At 49.5% G+C, this 21,205-nt stretch overlaps 1 protein-coding gene across 10 annotated transcripts in view; it reads left to right on the top strand.

Moving 5' to 3' along the window:
- GRIK4 (glutamate ionotropic receptor kainate type subunit 4) overlaps positions 1 to 21,205 on the top strand; it is a 411,473-nt gene that overhangs the window by 129,143 nt on the left and 261,125 nt on the right. The window lies entirely within an intron of this gene.

Genomic DNA, 21,205 nt, shown 5'->3' with positions numbered 1-21,205 from the left:
GTGGCCTCGAAGGGAGGAGAGGAGAGGGCATGTCCCAGGTGGGGTAGCAGAGGGGTTCTGGGGAGCAGAGTTGGAGGACAGCCAAGGTGGCGGAGTCCTGAATTGCCTGTCGGCAGTACGTTCTTGCTGGGTGGGACCCAAAGCCACCAGAGGCCAGCGTGCCAAGACCCAAGGCCTCCCGAAATCTGGCTGAGCTAAAGAGAATAGGCAAGTAACGGTAGTAAACGTTGCGTTTTCTTAAACATATCGTGAATGATCTCTGGGAGGAAACTGGGAAAGGTCCCAGGAGCTGGGGTATCAGAGCAGAGGAATGGGGCTATTGTTCTATAACTAAAAGTTCTAGACAATAGAGCTGATTTTCAGATTAGTTTTGGTGTGTGGCTGCCTGGGTTCACTTGTGCTGGAATGGCCTGGTTTCCCCTGGGCTCTCATTTTGCCCCTTCACACGTGTGCTGGCCTGACGGGAGCTGTTGCTCTGCTGGACAAAGCCCGGCCTGGCAGAGACGCACGTGGTTTGGGAGAAGAGTCCTAACGGTATCGAGTTAGACTTTCGAAAACCTGTCTCCAGCTCTGTGAGATTGTTTACAAAAGTCTTGAAATGGGGAGTGAGTCATTAGCAAGCTCTATTTTTTCCCCCCTGTGGTGGTTTGGGGTATGTGTGGGGAAGGTGGAAATTACAGAGAGAAATTTGGATTTGATGTCAAGAAATGTTTATCAGACAGATGGAGTGAGCCGTGCCGGGGACTGAGGCTCCCGCAGCTGGAGGTGGCCACAGATCGGTTGGACAGGGATTTCAGCCTCAAAGTGGGGGTTTGGACCTGTTACCTCGAAGGCCACTTTGAACCTGGGATTCTGTGAGAGAATACTTTGGCCTTTGGTCTGTTCTCATACTTCCATAGGGAGACATTCCATTATCCTCGTGTCCTCATTAACAACCGTTAATAAGGGCTTAGAATGGAGGCAGCCACCTACTTAACTTAAGTCCTGACCCCGTCTGGCCCCAGCTGCTTGGGCAAGCCAGATAAGACATGAAGCCCTCCTGATTCTTTTTACTTTGTCAGTGTAGACCTGTCTGCGTGTTTCCTTTATCTCTGCGGCCACTGATGGGGGAACTGGAGAAGCACGGGGGATGGTGGGAGCTGCTGAGTGCCTGAGTGGGTGGGATACACATGTGTCCGTCGCCAGAGCCCACACATCCTGCTCACAGCCTCGCAGCTTGGTTCCAGGCGTGACAGCGGTCACACGTACTCTCACTGGTCTGTGGGACTGGACACACGTTCCACATCAGCTTGATGGGGCCTGGGCCTCGGCTGCTGGGGAGCACTGGGCAGCGGGAGGCCCCAGACACCTGTCAGGCCGCCCAGCAGCACCGCTGTGTGTCCTTGTGGCTTTCTTCCCACGGCGCTGAGTCCTGGCGCCCAGCTATCATGGTGGCCAGGTTGGTGAGGCCCATTATGCTCACACTGATGAAGAGGGTTGTGGGGAGGGAAGAGAGCCCAGACCGGTGTGGGGGTGCTCAGCATGCAGCTCTGTTGGCATGCCCAGGCGGATGGTGCCCCCGTGCTTGACTTGGGAGGCACTACCGCCCTCACCGGGGTTCTCTGGAGTTGAGATTCTCTCTGTTAGCATGACCGTTCTCAGAGGAGAGGTTCACTGTTCTGAAACTCTAGCCCAGGGACAGACATTGGCCACATCCCCTCAGCTCCTCTCACTCCCTCCCTGTATTCCTACTGGGGGTGAGTGGCCATTGGCGGTGGCCCACAAGAGGGTCCCTCGGTGTCTCCTCCTCCCAGCGCCTTCCACCCAGACTCTCCCAAATGTCTTCTGTGGCTATTCCAAGCTGATTGGTGTGTGGAGGGCACAAGGAAAAGGGAGCCAGATGTGTTCTGGGTAGCACTGGGGTTGGCTCTGGAAGCCTCCGGCATCGTGAAGGGGTTGATGCCAGAGCGTGGATTCTAACCAGACTGCCTGGGTTTGAATCTGAGCTCCACTCTTTATTTGTTGTACGACCTTGGGCAAGAGCTTGATATCTTAGTGCTTTAATTTCTTTATCCATAACATGGGATAACAGCAATCCCCACCTCAGGCTTTCACGAGAGTTCAGTAAGTGACCACAGAGCAAGTCCTTCGAGCCTCATCAGGTGTGTAGTAAGTCCGCGACAGCGATAGCTGGGATGACGAGGAGCACTTTGGGGCCACCGTGTCTCCGTCCAGCAGCCGTCCCCTGCTTGGGGGCCCCCTTCTGCACTCCTCCACCAAATGCTGTCTTTCCCTTTTTTCTGAAGCCTGCTTTAAATTCATCTCTTTCTGGGAGCTGGAACTCTGCACCTGGTTGGAAAAGCTCTTGCTTCCAGAATTTTCAGAGTGCAAGTTGTGTGCATGCTCATGCGTGCACGGCACTGTGTTCACTGATGCACACCTACCTGTCCCTTATTTGAATTCCATCTACCCCACAAGCCTAAGAACTTTCCGAGAGACGGAACTCTGTCTTCTCCACCCTTGAGGTGGGCTTTCCACACTGGGTGACGGTCCCAGGTCCTGGCTACGGGATCTGAAGAGTCTCCTAGCCCCACATCCTTCTTCAGCTAACACTCCATTTCTCTCTTTCCCTTTACACAGAAACTCTGCAAGAGAATTTCCTGCTCAAAGCTGTCTCCATTCCCTGTCCTCTCTCACCCTATCAGTGGGACTCCCTCCCGTCAGGACGTGGCCCCCACCATGATGCCCGCTGGGCTGCATCTGGTTGTCTGTCCCGAGGCCTCAGCTTACCGGCATTGATGTAGCCTCTCCCTCCCTCTCCTTTGAAACACTTCTTGCTCTTGGCTTCTGGGCATGCTCCATCCTGGTTCTTGCCCTGCCTCACTGGCTACTCCCTCTCAGTGTCCTCTGCTGATTCCTCCTCATCTCCCTGACCTCTGAATATGGATGCGCCCCAGGGTTCTATCCTTACACACCTCTCTCCACACCCACTCCTTAGTGATCTCACTCAGTCTCAGGGCTTTACGTTCTTATGGCTCTTCTTCTCCCATCTCCAGCCCCGACCTCTCCCACAACACCAGACTCCTGCGCCTACTCACTGTCCCCCCGTGGGTGTCTGAGAGAAGCTCAAACATGGCCTATCCAAAATCCAGATGTGGATGTCTCCCTCCATGCCTGTTTCTCCTACTGTCTCCCCCATCTCATACATGGGAATGCCATTCTATCTGTTTGGACTTAGATTCCAACCTTTGGAGTCACGCTTCATCCTCTCTTTCCCTGACATCCTGTATCTTCTCCACCAGAAAATCCTCTTTGCTCTACTTTCCAACGACACCCAGAGCCCAACAACTTCTTGCCACTTCACATGTGTTTTCCTGTTCCAAGACAGTATCATCTGGCACCTGGGTTACCACAAAGCCTTCCTCCTGGTTTCTTTGCTTCCTGCTTGCCCGGTCACTTTTGTTTCTCAAAATGGCAGCAAGAATAATGATTTCAAAATGTAAGCTGGATTATGTCTCTTCACCTCCCCAGGGCCTTCTCGTCTCAGAGTAGAAGAAAACATCCTTACAGTGTCCCACGAGACCCTCCACGATCTGCCCCACTGTTGTGTTACTTTTCTAACCCATCTCTTACCACTCTGCCTTTTTTTTTTTTTTAAAGATTTTATTTATTTATTTGACAGAGAGAGAGAGAGAGACAGTGAGAGAGAGAACTCAAGCAGGGGGAGTGGGAGAGGGAGAAGCAGGCTTCCCACGGAGCAGGGAGCCCGATGCGGGGCTCGATCCCAGGACCCTGGGATCATGACCTGAGCCGAAGGCAGACGCTTAACGACTGAGCCACCCAGGCGCCCCACCACTCTGCCTCTTGTCACCCCACACCAACGCTGACCCCACTGATTCCCTGGCTTTCTCTCAGATGTGCCAAGTACGTGCTCACCTCAGGGCTTTTGCACATGCTGTGCTCTCTGCCTAGCACACGCTTCATCTAGTTATCTGCCTGGTCTATACTGCCACCTCCTGCAGGCCATGCCCTGCCCCACAGCAAACCCCCCCCGCCCCCCCCCACCCCCCAGCCACCTGCCCTCTTGCTTGCTTGATTTTCTCCATAGCACTTATCGCCACCTGACAAACTGGTTCTAATTGTTTCTCTCTGAGTTCTCCCATCAGGAAAAGCCCTTTGTTTTCTTCTCTGCTGTTTTCTCAGCACGTCAGACAGTGCTTGGTGTATAGAAAGTACTCACTAAATAGCTACTGGATGAATGAATGATGCAGCCCCAGAGGGGGTCCCAAAGGAGCTTCAGATTTGCCTGCCATTGGAAGCCAGAGACGATGATGGTCTCCCTTGACACAGAAGCAGTTCTGAACAGGTGCTCCTTGCTAGGACTGTGCAATGGATCCTGCTGGCTCCCTGTCCCTACATTCTCTGGTCCCTGCAGCAAACTCCAGGTCCTGGGGCCGATCTCAATCCCATTCTGAGGAAGCCCAAGCCAGCAGCTAATGACTCAGCATTACAGTGAATCTTGGCTGTTGGTCTTCCTTCATCCCCTCAGATCCAAACACCAGGCTCTTGACTTCTAATCACCAACCCCCCCCCCCCCCCGCATTGCTGGTGCGATGCCCAAGATTCTCTCTCGTCGGTAGGTCTGAGACCTCACTCTGACATTCTGACTGTGCCCAAGCTCCCCTGGGCCTAGGACCCACTCTCCCAGTTACGACCCTGCCACCCGCTTCCAGCTCTTTCCAGAAGCTACCAGTGTTGGCCAGGGTACCTATCTGTTGTCTGCCAGCAGATGTTCCCAGGGCTGTGCTCCCCGCCTGTCTGTCTGTGCTTCGATTCACAAAACCTTGATGGTGGCTGGTCCCCCGGTATAACCCATTCCACTTCGAATAATGCCGACTATTGGTTTTTCTATCAAGCTCAAATCTGTCTGTCCGTCTGTGCCTTCCACCTCCTGTCCTAGCCCTGCCTGTGCCTCAAGAGCATGCAGAGCAGGTGTCTGCTCTTCCCGGTGATGGCATCACTGAGATCCGAAACACTGTCATGTCACAGCTCCTGAGCCTTTCTTCCAGAGATTCATCATCAGTGCCTGCGTTCCTTCCTTCTCAGCATCCTGGTCACCCTCCTCCAAGTGGGTTTTCTCTTTTCTTCTTCCCAGGCAGTATGTGGCCCCCAAATCAGAGGCAGGCCCTCCCCTTAACTGCTTCCAATTGAACACAAGCACCTGCTCCGGCTCAAAGCCCCTTGTTGGACCCATTCCCATCGAGCCCTGGCTGACCAGTCTTGAGATAAAGGAAAGCCCATCTGGGGGATGGGCTCTCTGCCTGTGAAATGCTCCCCCGCTTTGGCTCTTCACAGGCTGGGCTTTGCTCTCAGCCCCCAGAGCTGGTGCCACTCGGTGAGAGCCTGCAGTGGGATGGCCCAGGGTCACCCGTGTAAAGATCCCTGTGTTAAACAGCCTGGTGCTGGTGGTCCGCCCCGTTGCGACCCCTGTGGCTTCTCCCAAGATGTGCTTTTCCCCATCCTTTCTAGTACATGGTCTTTCAAGCAGGGAGTGACACAGGCAGGGGAGGGAATGCGCTTTGCTGGCAACACTCATAAATTCCCCCCAGTGGCAGGGATCTGACAACATGAGACTTTGAGCTTTCAGCTCACAGATGAAAGAACAGGGATTTTCCCCGAGATGACAGAAAAGGGAAGCATACAGCCCCTGGGGCCTCAGCAGGAGGCTCTGCTAAGGACTTGTCCCAGAGTGGCATCAGCTGCCAGTTTGTGTGGGAGTCGGTTTGCACTGGGTGGCCCCAAACCTCTGGGCAGCCACCCTGGAAGTCTTAGGCCAACAGACCAGGCAAGGGGGCGAGCTTTGCGAAGGCCATCAGTAAGGAATGCTCCTTGTACCTTCTGGAACTCCTGGGGTTTCTGAACCTAAGGGGACCTTTACCTGGAAACGGTGGTTGAATATGACTCTCCCCTTCTGAGCCAATTTGGAACGCCAGGAGGGTCCAAGGAATTAAGGTTGTTAAGTGGGCCTAAGTGCCGTTGGTGGAGATGAGTCAAGGTATCTGTGGATTGCTCCTATTGGAGCTCTCCTTATCTTTTTTTTTTTTTTTAAAGATTTTATTTATTTATTTGACAGAGACAGAGATAGCGAGAGCAGGAACACAAGCAGCGGGAGGGGGAGAGGGAGAAGCAGGCTTCCCCCGAGGAGGGAGCCCGATGTGGGACTCGATCCCAGGACCCTGGGATCATGACCTGAGCCGAAGGCAGATGCTTAACGACTGAGCCACTCAGGCGCCCTCTCCTTATCCTTAATTAGCTTCTTCCTCATCGCCCCCGGGGCAGGCTTGAGCAGGGCAGGTGGGGCCAGGCTCTCTGGGAGCTGTGCTGCTGTAGGTTTGTGGTTCTAGCCTGGGCAGGGGGGGCTCCCTTTTGGGTCACGAGCCAGTGCCTCTCTTGGATTAAAAATTTCTGGGTACGAATCTCCCTTACTGGCCATATTCCTTTAGGCAAATTGCTCAACCTTTCTTGCACTCAATTTCCCGTCTGTACACCGGAGATAACAATGTACCGTAGGAGGTTATTGTATTAATTGAGAGGAGATATGTAAAGTACATGGTGTGTGCATCTAGTAATATTTAATAAACATTTCATTTCCTTTTGTTTCTTAAAAAATAGTAATATATACTATAAAAATAGCAACAATTTGCTCAACATCATGGCAAGCATAGTTTTTGGATGTTGTCATAGGGTAGTAGAATAGGGATGGGCTTTATTGACAAAGAAAGTTGGAATTGAATTATAGTTTCAACATGTGACCTTGGACAAATTACTTGGCATCTGTTTTCTCCTATAAAAGGGGAGTGATATTACTCACCCTGGATGATTGTTGAGGTTGGTGTGTGATAACATATGCAAAGTAGCTAGCATGGTGCCTGATAATTTATAGGTCAATAAATAATAGTTATCAGTAGTTCTATTATAATTACCATAGTTAATAATCATAATTATTATTACTGTAGTTTTCCATTGCTGTCATAATGAATTGCAATGAATTCAGTGGCTTCACCAAGAAGCATTCATTATCGTCCAGTCTGTAATTCTGATGTCCAACACGGCTCTTGCTGGGCGAAGAAAACTACCATGTCGGCAGAGCTTTATTCTTTTTGGAGGTTCTAGGGGAAAATCTGTTCCTGCTCATTTGAGTTTTTGGCAGAATTCAGTACTTTGCAGTTATAAAATCAAGGTTTCTGTTTTATTGCTGGCTGTTGGCTAAGGCTGCTCCCAGCTTCTAGAGTCTGCTGCATCCCTTGGCTTGTGGCCCCCTTCTTCCAACCTCAGAGCTGGAGGTCAAGTCATTGTCACATGGCAGCTCAGCCAGGGAAGGCTCTTTGATTTTAAGAACTCATGAGATTATATTGAGCCTACTGGGATAATCTCCCCATCTCAGGGTCTGTAACCTTAATCACATCTGCAAAGCCCCTTTTGCCATGGAAGGTAACATATTCGCAGGCTCCAGGGAGTAAGAGGTGGACATCTTTGGGGGCCATTATTCCGCTCCTCTGTTTGGACGGCCTCCAAGATGGGAGGCTGAGCCACTTGAAAGCCTTCTCCTGAGCAGTGCCTTGTGCAGGGGGCTGTGCATGCACTTGGAAACTGTCCCCAGTCCAGTCCTTGGCCCGAGCTGCCTGACTTCTGTTACGGTCAACCATTTTGCATGAGAACCGGGCAGCCCAGAGCACCAAAGCCAGTGATTTCCTTGATGGGTAGAGGGAACCCGAGAGGACAGCCGTCTGACTGTGACTGAGATTGTAGCACATGGGGAGAGAGAGCCGGGAAGAGACTATGTAACAGGAAGCCCTTCATCATGTTGATTTAACGTGTCGGGTTCTAAAGGAGTAACCTACAAGCTGAGTGTTATCTGAGTCCGCGGCACGTGGGCTTTGCTGGGCCTGGCTTGGAGTGATGCGTTTATTTCCTGTCAGAGGGCCCAGAGAGAATAACATCCCCCCAGAGTCTCAGCAGACTGTCTCGTACTCTGCCTGTCATCCTTCCAGAAAGGGACAGATCCTCCCTACAGTGCTTTGAGGAGCACCACATAGGAAGGTACTGCTCTGAGCAAGGAATTAGGAGACCTGGAAGCTGGTCCAACCTGTCCCTCCATCCCCCGGTACTTACTGAATGCTGACAGTGCCCTGCAGTGGGCTTACCTCTGTGGGACATACGGGACAGAGAATATTTTGTTAATGTTCTAAATATGGAGATGCAGGACTCTCAGACATGAAGGAACCATTGGGCAGTACAAAACAGGGAGGCATCCAGTGCTAAAGGGTCAGCAAGCAGCAGGGACGTGGTGATCCAGGGACCTTGGGCACACTGGCATTTTGGGCCTCTGTTGCCCTTTTTGATGTATCTCCTGCTTCCATCTCGAGTGAGCTTAATGGAAGGGTGGTGGGCCAGCCCTTTCAAGGGTGTTAGCACAGGAGATGGAATGATATTCACATTTACCGAGCATCTGATATGTACCCATCATTTCCTATGGATCACGTACTTAACATTTTGCAAGTCTCCAGAGGTAATAGGGTTGTAATGGCTGGTATTTAGGGATGGAAACCGAGGCTTGGAGAGACTAAGGTCACTCATGCAGAACCTGGAGGACCCTGGATTTGAACCCAGAGTTTTTTGGCTGTTCTCTGTCCTCCACACCAGGCACCTCCCTTTCTTGCCCCCACCTGTGCTGCCTGCCACAGAGCCCCCAGGGAGAGTTGTGGGGAGAAGGGGGGCATGAATGAGGTCTGTCCCCCCAAGGGCCCTGGGACACCTCAGTTTCTTCAAGGAAGCAGAAGGCAGATGCTGCCCCTGAGCCCTCCTCCTGGTCTTACCCTTGCAGGCTTCCTTTTCAGACATTTGGGAGAGAGCAATAGACTTGAAATTGAACCATAGGAGGAGCGCTGAAGGCACCTTTAGGCTAAAAATAAGAGCAGAACCTGCACCGCTCAGAGGGGACAAGTCTGCATGCTGCCTTTATTTATAGCCACTTATTTATTAGGTTCCAAATGATGTTTAACCAGGAATCATATGGCAGTGATCTTTGATTACTTATGCGGCTAATGGCTGAACATATATTATTATTGCTATTTATTCAGCCCTATTAAATGTACCGGGTACTGCTTTTCCTGGAAGGCACCAAGGAAGAGGGCCCAGAGAGTTCTTGCCGTGTAAGATCAGCGTGGGGCCCCAGGGGAAGGAGAATGGAGAAGGAGGCTTGGCAGGTGGCCCTAAAGACCAGGCAAGGGGCCCCACTAGGAATTTTTATAAAAATGGGGCAATCCTTTGAGGTAGAGGGAGTGGGATTGGGAGTGAGAAGGAACACTCCAAAAGGGAAAGAAGAGTTTGGGGTAAGATTTGGGTCTTTGGGGGCCAGAAGTATCTAGCCTTATAATAATAGCAATGTTTAATCAGTATTTATTACATGCCAGGGACAGTGCTGTTCAAAATGATTTAATCTTATCATCATGTCAGTTTTATAGTTGAGAAAGCTGAGGCTCAGGGAAGTTCAATAACTTACCCCAGGTCACACAGCCGGTATGGGGCTGGAGCCCCATCTGCCTCTGGAGACTAGATGCCCATTACACCGTCCTGCCCAACTTTAAAACCAGTACCCTTCTCCTCTTTTGACGAAGCTTAACTTTTTGAGTAAACAGCTCAGGAAGATAATGGAAAACTTCTTGTCCTTGGAGCCCAGCAAAGTGTGGGGACTGGAGTTCTTGGCTTCTCTGTGCTCTCCCATGGCGCTTTACAAGCTGCTCAGGACGAGCTTTCAGCCCCGGGGCACAGCCCACCCACCTAACACAGACCTGGAGGGAGGGGCACTTGGGGAAGGGCAGGGAAGGCGACATTTGGGGTGCTGAGTACAAGTTTACTCAGACAGTGGGACCCCCTTCTGCCTAAGCTGTGGGGCATGACAGCCAAGAAGGTGGCAGGGTCCTGGGGGCGTCAGGCCCTGATGCACCAGGATCCAAAGCCAAGGCATCCCCACCCAGATGTCTGAGGGGAGCAGGACCTGCCTTGCGGGGAGAGCTTGGCTCACTGAACGTCCCCACACCCACTGCTACCGCTCCCGGCCCTGGCCACCCTCCCTGTCACCTCTCACTTCCTGGCTCTTTCCTAGTTTTGTCTTTCTAGAAGAAAGAGCAGACTTCTTTCCAGGGTATCTGAAGCCTTTATAAGCAGGCTGCAGACTTTCTAGATGGCATCATTGCTCAGTATCACTCCCTCCTCCCCATATCCTGCCCCATAACCACTCACTAGCATGCCTCCCACTTGCTAGACACACAGGAGTCTCCAGAACACCCTTGCCTCTCACGTGTCTGGACCTTGGCTCCCTCTGCCTGGAATGCTCACCCTCTCACCTTGCGGGCCGGTGGGATTTCATTCATATTCAAGGCCTTGCTGACCTATGAGCTCCTCCTGTGACCCCCACCCCCCTGACCACCCTTTCTATGTCAAGGACTTTGGCCTCTCCTGTGTTCCCCTTCCATGGTGTGTGTGACTCACAGAGACCTAGTGACAGGAGTTGCAGGCTTTGGTTTCTCTTTTTACCTGCACTCCCCTGGCCTTGCTCATAGCAGGTGGTAAATAAACATCTGTGGGATGAATGAGTAAATGGATGACTCATTCTTATCCTGGGCTGCTGTGGAGGTGGGTATTTGTTCCACAAGGGGCCATAACCACTGGCTTTGAAAATGGGGACATTGGGGCAGGAAACAGGGACTAAATGAGCTAAGTTATGCATCTCGAAATAGAACAGCAAAGAACATTCTGGTTGGGGGGGGAGGGGAGCTGTGGACTGGCTGTCTCAGGGTTTGGAAGGGAGGGAAAGAGACTTGGGGCGGGGGGAGGTGGGGGGATTTCAGGAGCGCCCTCCCTGTGTCTCGTCCTCCCTGTCATTACGATGGGCCATCTCCAGGCTTTCCAGTTATAGTGGAATACACTGCGGGAAGCATTTGACCTTTAGAGATGGTATATGCTTGGCCCAGCATCACAGGGGCCCCCTGCCCTGCTTGGCTCTGATGCCTGAGTCCCACCCGGGGAGGCGCCACCCCGCAATGGGGTGGGCTGACCTCAGGCTTTGTCACCCTTCTCCCTCTTCCCTCAGTGCTCTTCCCTTCATCCCTGCAGACACAGCCAGGGGCTGCCAGGGGTTTGGCCAGAGGCCAGGGGCCTGAAAGTGAGGATTCTCACAGGGTCCGGTCGGGTTGGGGGAGGAGTAGAGAGGCACTGGGGAAAAGGCAGGCTGGGGCAGGAAGGGCGGCTGGAGCAGCTCAGGGCTTGGCAGGGAAGCCCAGGATGAGAATGAGTCCTGGGCCGGGGCACCTGCTGCCCCTCAGGGTCACGGCGCCTCTCTGGGCCTCCGTTTCTCAAGCCGTGGTCCTCCAGGTCGCCTCCAGCCTGGGATTCTGTCCTGTGCAGTTCCTCTCCGTCTCTCGAGGCTGCAACAGACGCGTTTTAACCTCCCCGTCGTCGTCCTGCTCTGCTGTTTTCTCTCCCCTCCCTCTCTTCATTCTGCCCCTCCAAGTATTTACTGTCCACCTGGGTCTAGATTATCTCCTGATTAAGTGCCATTTAGCTGTTGGCTGGCTGTTCACTCAGTTTTATAGACACATTCAGCATGGCACAGAGGCCAAGACCTGATTTTGGAGAGGGAGGGTAATGAGAACAGAGCACAGCGGCGGCCCACTTAGATTGGATTTTAATAAAGTTTCCAGCTAACCTAAATCATCCTCGTCACAGGCTGCCTAGAGACCACAGAGTGTGCCTGTCAGCCCAGTGCTGCCTCCCCAGACTGGGGCAGGCAGGAAGGTGCAGAACTGGGGGACAGCGGGGGGGTGCTGGAGGCAGGGAGACCTGTCGGAGAGGAAGTGCCATTCCCTAGCAGAGGACTCAGACCCCCCTTGCGGGCAGGGGTGGGGCTGTGGTAGAGGCTCTCAGAGGGGAAGCCTGTTGCCTTCTCTTGGAGCAGCTGTTAATTAGTTGCAGATGATGAGATAATTCATAAAAATTAGCAGTGATTTCCTTCATTGTGTTAATATCACTGGGCAATAAAACTGCGGTTAAGGATGACTTTTCTCTGCATCAAGGAGCAGGATGTCAAGGAAAAAAAACAGCCCTCCGCAGGGGTAGAGGGAAAAAAAGGAAAACAGGACCACAGAGAGAATGACAGGGGAGCGATTTCCAAGCTTTGGCTGGAATCATTGGAAAGAAATCAAATTGAAATGCAAATCCTGGTGTCTCTCAGAGCACTGACCGGGAAGAAATGCATTTGATGGTGTCACCTTGGCGTTGATGGGCAGACAGCTGGGCCTCAGGGAGGGCTTCCCTGGCCGCTCACCGAAGGAGAAAGATGGCAGCAACCAGAGGCCATAGCTTCAGCTTCTGCCCCAAGCAGGCCCTTCCAGTTGGCCTAGAAATTTCCAGGAAAATTCTCCAGAGAGGGGACACATTTGCTTTGGAAGCCTAAGAAGCATGATCTAGCCTTGACCCCTTCCATCTGCATCTCTCCCTAAGCTCTGCCCACTCTGACCTGGTGTCTGGTTCTTCAGCGTGCCCAGAGCCTTCTTGTCTTCAGGGTTTCACACACACTGTTCTCTTTGTCTGGAAGACTATTATTTGCCCTGTTGCCTTTTTTTTTTTTTTTTTTTTTTTAATCTGGCCAACTCCTATTCGTCCCTCTTGTAAAATGTCATTTCTGCAGATAAAGCTTTGGACTGTACTTCTAGTTCCTGGCACAGTTCCCACATTGCATATGGGGACTGATAGATAGATGGATAAAGAGTCCTTTCCTTGCTTAAGCCATTTCCGGGCTGCCTGTTACCTCCAGGATAAGGTCCCAACTCAGGTCACGTAGTAGTTAAGTTTATAGTAGCAGCATTAATTTTCTAGGGCTGTCAGCACAAAGTACCGCAGACTGGGTAGCTTACACAACAGAAAAGTATTTTCTCATGTGCTGCAAGTCCAAGATCGAGGTGTTGGCAGGTTTGGTTTCTCCTGAGCCCTCTGTCCTTGGTTTGCAGATGGTCACCTTCTCACCATTTCCTCACGCGGCCTTTCCTCTGTGCATGTGCACGCCTGGTGTGTCTTCTGTTCATCCGAGTGTCCTCTTCATATACGGGCACCGGTCAGAGGGGATGAGGACCCGCCCTAATAACCTTATTTTAGCTTCATCACCTCTTTAAAGGCCCTCTCTCCAAATACAGTCACGCTCTGTTGTAGAGGGGATGAGGGTTTCAATATATGAATTTTAGGGGAACATAGGCCACTTTATTATGGCACCCCACGTTCTCTGGCCCCTGCCTACCACACCAGTCACGTCACCACTTCCCCTCCCAACTCTGGGCTGTGCTCGACGCTCCCTGAAAGCACCATACTTTTCTACCTGCCACCATACCCAGAAGACTTTTGTCTGTAATTCTCGAAAACACCGTTTAAATGTCATGTTCCCCATGTGGTGTTCCCTGTTACATTTTCCCCTCCCTCCTAGTGCTCATACCCTTCTTCTGTGTCATTATGCCTTATAAATATCTTTAGGGGCACCTGGGTGGCTTATCAGTTAAGTTTCTGACTTCGGCTCAAGTCATGATCTCAGGGTCCTTGGATCAAGCCCCACGTCAGGCTCCCTGCTCAGTGGGGAGTCTGCTTCTCCCTCTCCCTCTGTCCCTCCTCCTTGCTTGTGTGTGCTCTCTCTTTCTCAAATAAATAAATAAAATCTTTAAGAGAAAATAAATACCTCTAGTGTAGCAGGTTTTCTTATGGATGTTTCCTGAACTTCTCCTGCTCTTTTGACTAACACAGAGTAGGTACGGCCATCAATGGTTGAATGAACAAATGAACTCATGAGTTGAAAGATCAAAACATAGTTTTGGGTACCATTTAATAATCGAGGCCGGAGATGATGTTGGCTTAGATTAGGGGGGTGACAGTGGCGATGGTGAGAAGTAAACAGTTCTTTTTGAAGTTGAATCGACCAGTCTTGGTAGTAGACTGATGTGGATGAAGGGAAGCTCAGGAATTACCTGGTTTCTGGCTTGAGCAGCTCAGTAGTCTGAGGGATCATTTAGGAAGAAGGGGAGAATGGGAAAGGAGCAACCCTGGTTGGGGTGGAGGGTAAGGAAGGGGACATCAAGGGTTCCATCCGGGAAATGTGGAGTTCTATAGACATCCAAGTGGAGGTGTCAGGGAGTCAAATAGAAATAACATGATATTCAGAAGGGAAGTCTTGGGCAGAGATATAAATAGGAGCGTAATTATTAGCAGTCTTCTAGGGAGAGGACAGTGTGGAAGGCCTACGACTGAGCAACCTGCAATGTTTGCTCAGAAAAGAAAGATGATCAAGGCTCATGGGCCATTTTGCAAAGTAGACCTAGTCTAGTGAATCCACAATAAATCACAAAGCTAAAGTATCTGTGAGGGACGTGCCCGGGTGGCTCAGTTGGCTAAGCATCTTGACTCTTTTTCTCAGCTCAGGTCTTGATCTCAGGGTCGTGAGTTCAAGCCCCACATTGGGCTCCACACTGGGTGGGAGCCTACATAAAAAGAAAACCAAAAACAAACAAACTAAGGTATGTATGAGTCTCAACCAGTCAAAATATTTTAACCAGCAAGAAAGAGGAGAACGCTGTGAATTTTGTGTCTGGGGAGAATATCAGCTAATGATGCTAGGTTGGCCATAGAAAAGTAAACCATTGTCTCAAAAAACCAGTATGTCTTCTGGTGACCAGTTAACACTATGTTATGTCAGTGTGGCCTCCCATCCTGCCCTGGATAAAGCAAATGTTCGCCCTGGAGTATCTGTTTGCCAGGCTAGAAGAAGTTTTCCCTAGTGATGTGTTGGACAGTTCTCAAGGGATACATCACGAATGCAGACTTGCAAGTGAGTACAGAACTTTTCCAGACCATTAACACTTTCTTGTAAGCATTCATTGTTCCTGGGAAGAAAGAGTGAAACAAATCGAATATGCATTTAATTGATGGCTGATCCAGTCACTCCTTCATACTCAATACTATGAGCAAACCGCAAGTCAAGATTAAGAAGTAAAAGGGTAGTATTTGATCCCTGACGTCTGAGAACTTGTGGAGACAATACTGACATATGAAAAATTGAAGGGGGGCGCCTGGGTGGCTTAGTTGTTTGGGCGACTGCCTTCGGCTCAGGTCATGATCCCGGAGTCCCGGGATCGAGTCCCGCATCGGGCTCCCTGCTCGGCGAGGAGCCTGCTTCTCCCTCTGACCCTCCCCCACTCATGTACTCTCTCTCTCTCTCTCTCATTCTCGCTCTCTCAAATAAATAAATAAATCTTTAAAAAAAAAAAATTGAAGGGCCATCCAAGACAATCTAATAACTACAGTAAGGCAAAACATATCTTAAGTGCCCAATGAATAGTACAATATATGGTGTAAGAGCCTAGCAGAGAGAGAACTCACCCTCGCCGTACTGCAGTAGTCAAGGGAAGCTTTTCTGTGCTCACCTGTCCAATTATGTATCTTGGGAGAGTGAATAACTGATGCTCTTTATGGCGCATAGGAAGTCCAGATGGAATGGAATGGAATCTGCACTTCTATGGAAAATGACGTTTAGATCTGCTGCCATCTGTTGGTGAGTGTGGAAAGGAGCCAGGAATGCAGTCCTCAGATGGTAGAAAGACAAAAGCCGCCAGGAGCCAGGTGTTGTTACCTACCTGTCTGGGACAAGTAAGCCTTGGTCTGCTCCACTGTCATTAAAAATACGGTTCTCAGACCAGCAGCATTGACATCACCTGGGAATATGTTAAAATGCAGAATCTCAAGCCCTGCCCCAGACCTACCAGTATCTACAGTGTAGCCAAATCCCCAGGTGATTCTCACGATCATTCAAGTTTGAGAAACACTGAAATAGTCCTGGTGATTTAAGAATTTTTTGGAGGCGCCTGGATGGCTCAGTCGGTTAAGCGTCTGACTCTTGATCTCAGTTCAAGTCTTGATCTCAGCTCAGGTCTTGATCTCGGGGTTATGAGTTCAAGCCCTGCATTGGAGCCTATGAAAGGAAGGGAGGGAGGGAGGGAGGAAGGGAGGGAGGGAGGGAAGAAGGGGAGTCTTTTGGGCTGCTTCCCAGACCCTCCTCCCTGGAAATTCTGATTGGCGGGACAGGGACAAGACTGGAAATTCATATTTTTTGATAAATATCCCCAGATGCTGCCTGCCATCAGGAAAGTTTTGCAAGCTCTCCCTCTGGTATGGCCACATCCTCGGGTCAGGCCAGCTTTCTCACCATGCATACACCTTGCTGTAGGCTTTCTTCTCTCCATTAAATCATTCTGTTGAATCTTCTTTTGAAGAATGCCGCCAACCAAATGGCGCTTTCTTGGTCTTCATCCTCTCATCCTTCTTTACCTCTTTGTGACCAGTACAGTCTTGACTACCTCTTCCTTTTTGATCTTGATTTCCATTCAAATCTCTGTTGATCATGGTTTCCATTAGACCAGGGTCTTCCTTCTCCTGACTCCTTCTCACTTTTTCTACTCCTATTTCTTTATCTCTTTTCTGGTTATTCTTCTTTCTTGAGCCCTTTACGCTTTGCTCACCCTTTCTGGGCTGTCTTGTCCAGTCTGTGGCTGCAAATACCATCTCTGTGCAAACAGCTTCCAGGTTATCTGCAATCCTACCCCTCTGCAGCTCCAGCTGTGTGCAGGAGGTCCCCCATGTGCGGTAGTACCGCCCAGGCGGTGGGTCAGTGATGCCACCCTCAGGGAGCGTATGGGCTTTAGAGCCAAACACATTTGGATTTGAGTCCTGCTCTCCACGTGCTAGCTGAGGGATCTCAGGGAAATTAATTTGCTTTTGAGTCTCAGTTTACCTCTAAAGAGTGAGATTAATAATACGTCCTTCTGAGGATTGTTTCCAAGTCCAGTTGGGGTAATGGATATAAACTGATAACACATAGTAAGAGTTTAATAAATATTACTTTCTTTTTTTAAAAAATTTTTATTCATGATTAACACCTCTATCGACCTGAACTCAGTTCCTTGTACTCATCCTGTGTTCTCTTAGCTCTGTGCCTTTGCTCAAACTCTTCCCTCTAATTGGATTATTTCCAATTTTGCTGCCTTTCAAGGCAAGATCTGTTGCTACCTTGGCCAAGTCTGTGATCAACTCAAGCCCAAATCAGCTTTCCCACAAATTCCTGTACTTCTTTAACTTTAACAAGTGTCACTCTGATGTCACTTTATACCATGTATTGTAATTATTTGGATACATGGCATCTTCCCTATGAGACTAAAAGCTACACTCAGGCCAGCCTGTGACCTTACAACAGCTTTATTCTCTAAAAGGCCTAGCACAGTGCCTGTCCATTCCATGCCCTTGAAGCTCAGATGTCCTACTGGTAGGGGGTGGGCTGCATTGCCTTCACATGTGAAAGTTAATCATTATTCTCCATTACATATACTAGTGGAGTGTGGAGAATCAGAATTTACTGCTGTTGGCTTTGGAAGGCATTGAGGTATTTGTGCTTCGGATTTACCTTGCTGATTATGTTTCGTCTGGCAGACATTAATGTGGGTTTGCATTCCATGAGCATGCACCATCTGGAAAATGAAGGGGATGATCCAGAAGCGTGCTGAGCAGTGGGGGAAGCTAGGTTAGGATTTTCAGTTGTCTGGGGATAACCCACAGAGTGAATACTCAACCCCAACATAACTGAGCATTGGCTGTTTTATGTTTATTTCTCTCTTAGCTTTCTCTGGTCAAAACCCTTTATGACCCTGTGGGCACTCGTCAGGGGCATGCTAATCACCTATCAGGGACATAAAATACTTCTGGTGTTGGAGCAGAAACACTTGGTTTTGAATTGATGTCAGACTGTTATAATAATGGTAAATTCCATTTGTATAATGATTGGTAATTTATAAAGAGCTTTCATGCATGTTATTTAATTATATCTTCTTGATGCCCTGAGGTAGATAGAGTAGCTCTCTATCGTTTTTGACAGATGGGGAAACCAAGGCTCGGAGAAGTTAAAGTGACTTCCCAGACTCTCTTAGCTAGATATAGGCAGAGCCAGGGACCACAGCCGTGGCCTTTTTACTCTTGGGTCTCAGTGCTTTTCCCACTTTACCATGTTCCTTTCATAAACCTCCAGTTCTTTAAGACATTTATTATTATTCACTTGTAAAATTTCTGGGTGATTCTTTTTATAGTTTTTAATTTTCTGGTGAAATTCTTTATTTTCATCTGTTTTCTACATTTTCTTACCATTTTTGAACAAATTTATCACAGAGTCCTTTTAACTCTGATATCTGGATCACCCATGGGTCTGTTTCTATCATCTGTTTTTTTTTTTTTCTTCTTCTTGGATTTTGGTCATATGAGTCTATGTCTGGGCATGCCTAATAATTGTATAGGCTGTAGACACTGTGACTTTCAAGAGAGGGTTTACTTTTTGCTAGGCAGAGTACAACCAATGATATTAATCCAATTAAAGACCCAACTGAGTCCCAGCTGGGTTGTGTTTTGATAAGGTTTAATCGACTTCTGATTCACCCCTTTCTGAGGAAATAGCCTGCATTGATTGAGGGCCTGGTGTGTTCACCGTTTCCCTTCTCTGCTGGGTCCTGATTCTAGTCTTGTCTCCTCAGCACCTTGAGACTGCAGGAAAAGCTGTTTTATAGAGACTTTCTGCTTAGGTTTTTTTTTGTTGTTGTTTATTTGTTTTTTGGCCTTCTCCATTCAGCTTTAGAATTCTATAAATGACCTCAGGGGAAAACGGGCCATGCATTTGAGGCCCCTTATATTTCTAATTTCCTCTTTATAGTCCTAAGCTGCCGGAAGTTCTCCTGGCTTTTTTGTCCCTAGCAGCAGCCCTGTGCCAATGCAAAGCCTGGACTCCCAGCCTCTCATCCTGTGCCCAAAAATGGCAAATCCCTCCAGGTTAGAAGCAACTATAGAACATCAGCTTAATTCCCCCCACTTTCCCCTCTCTGTCATCATATCCTCTCTGATCCCTGTTGCTCCAGCAGGTCTGTGATGCCTTAAAACAGATGATGATTGTATTTTATTTAGCATTTCTACTTGTTCTCAGTGCAAGTATTGATCTGCCACAAACTATCCCACCCTACCTGAAAGTAGAAAGCAAATGTTTATCATTAACTCATAAAAGCCACAGGATTACAAGGGCAATTCTTAGCTGGGGGTCTTGATAGGTGGCCCAGCCAACTGGGGGTGAACCTTCCTCGAGGCGTTCACTAGAGTCTCCAGACTACCCAGCCAGAAGGAGGCAGGCAAATGGATGGGTTGTAAGCACGTGCCTGGGAGGAAGGCATTCATTAGGCTGAGGAATGAGTGTTCGGCAAGCTCAGGAGGGCTCACCACTCCATCAGGTTTCTAATGATTTTGTCAGAGTGTTAATCCCCCGGGTGAGCAGCTGCATTTTGAAATCAGCAAACAGATTGTGTTTCAGCCCAGATAACCCAATATGGAGTCCTGCATGAGAGCTGAAAACAATTCATCATATTTTAATGGGGTGGAGAGAGGCTAGGCAGGATAATTTACACTGGAAATAGGGTGATGGGGCTCGCGGTGAGGGTGGGATGGTGGAGAGGCACTGGACATGGGACCGGCCCCTACATGTACCCCAGTGGAGTGTGCTTATATGTGTGGGTGTGAAAGAAAGAGAGAAACCGTATGCACAGAGAGTGCTCCAGGGACGTGCCCAGTAGGGACCAGGTCCTGGGAATACAGAGATAAGGAAGACCTTATCCTTAAGGACCTCACAGTCTGATGGCTTTCTCTGGTCAAAACCCTTTATGACCCTGTGGGCACTCGTCAGGGGCATGCTAATCACCTATCAGGGACATAAAATACTTCTGGTGTTGGAGCAGAAACACTTGGTTTTGGTCGACAAGTTACCAGATGACGATTAACAGTGGTACTAGGTGCTGGATGGAGCCCAGAGCAGGGACAGGGTTTGAGTGGGCCAGGAAATGCTCAAGCTGACCTCTGAAGTGAGCCAGATGGATGGGGTGCAGGACACTCCAGGCAGAAGGAACAGGTTGAGGAAATGGGCTGCTCCAGTATTACCATAACGTGCCCACGATTTTGCAGAAACAGAATTCCCATTGTCTCTGCCACTGCCCTGGTTGGGTCTTTCTGACCCCTTGCCTGGGAGAACCTTCCACCTGCTTCTGGTCTCTCACTTCTTGAGTCTATTGTACATGTCAAACCCGTGTTTTCTTTCTAACCTACAGACCTGGCTCCTGTTGTTCATAGCTCAAGAACTTCCTAGGGTTGCTTTTGTTTATCAAGTAAAGTACATAATCTTCGGTGTGCGTTAAGCCCTTGCACCATCTGACCATAATGTACCTCCTTTTACCATCCTCCTCTGTACCCTCCCTGGCCCTACCCAGGGCTCTGTTCTCTGCTCTGGTCTTACTGGGCCACTCACTCTTCCTGTCAACAACCAGCATTCTCCTGCCCCCCATGGCTTTGTTCATGGCATTTCTTATACCCGATGAAATTCCATTCTTTACTCAAGACCCAGATCATATGTCACCCCCTCTCTGAAAACTTCCCTGATCCTCCCCATCAGAATGATTCATTTCTCCTCTGAGTTACCTGATAGTTTGCTCCTCGGTTAAAAGCCCTCACATTCTGCCTCTCTTACTGCTTTTTGTGCTCTATTGATAGCAGCCCGCCCCACACCATGGCAATCTCCTTGAAGGCAGGGAGAATGCCTTTTTCATCTTGTAGCCTCCATCAACCCTCACAATGCCCGTGTGTTCCCGGTGCTCGATAAATATTTATTGATCGAATGAATAAATGAGTATTGAATGGGCTTTCCATGTGTTTTGCTCCAGGTGTCTCTTATTGTAATTAAAGTTTTCTTTTTTACTCAGTTTCAGGCAAAAAGCGAGATAAATTTTATGTGAGCTTTGAGAACTGTAAAAGGGATTTATGGTCGGGTAGGAGGATCTGTGCAAACAGGTTGGGGAGATGCTCACAGACAGCATCGGCAGGCTCTTGGCATCCCTCCAGACCCCTAGTGGAGAGGCACAGGGCTGCCCTTAGCAGCCATGGCCAAGGCTTGGGGCCCTCAGGCAGAATGCAACCCCCCACCCTCCTGGCATAGGAGAGACTTTAGTGTGTGGTGTTGACGTACTGGATAAAAACACTCACTTCTGAGAGAGTGTGTTAAGGTATTTAT

Source organism: Leptonychotes weddellii, chromosome 11 (genome assembly GCF_054177405.1).
Source record: "Leptonychotes weddellii isolate Sample4059 chromosome 11, ASM5417740v2, whole genome shotgun sequence".
Taxonomy (NCBI): Eukaryota; Metazoa; Chordata; class Mammalia; order Carnivora; family Phocidae; genus Leptonychotes; species Leptonychotes weddellii.
The sequence above is the reverse complement of the archived record's forward strand: the minus strand, read 5'-3'. Positions and strand labels throughout refer to the sequence as shown.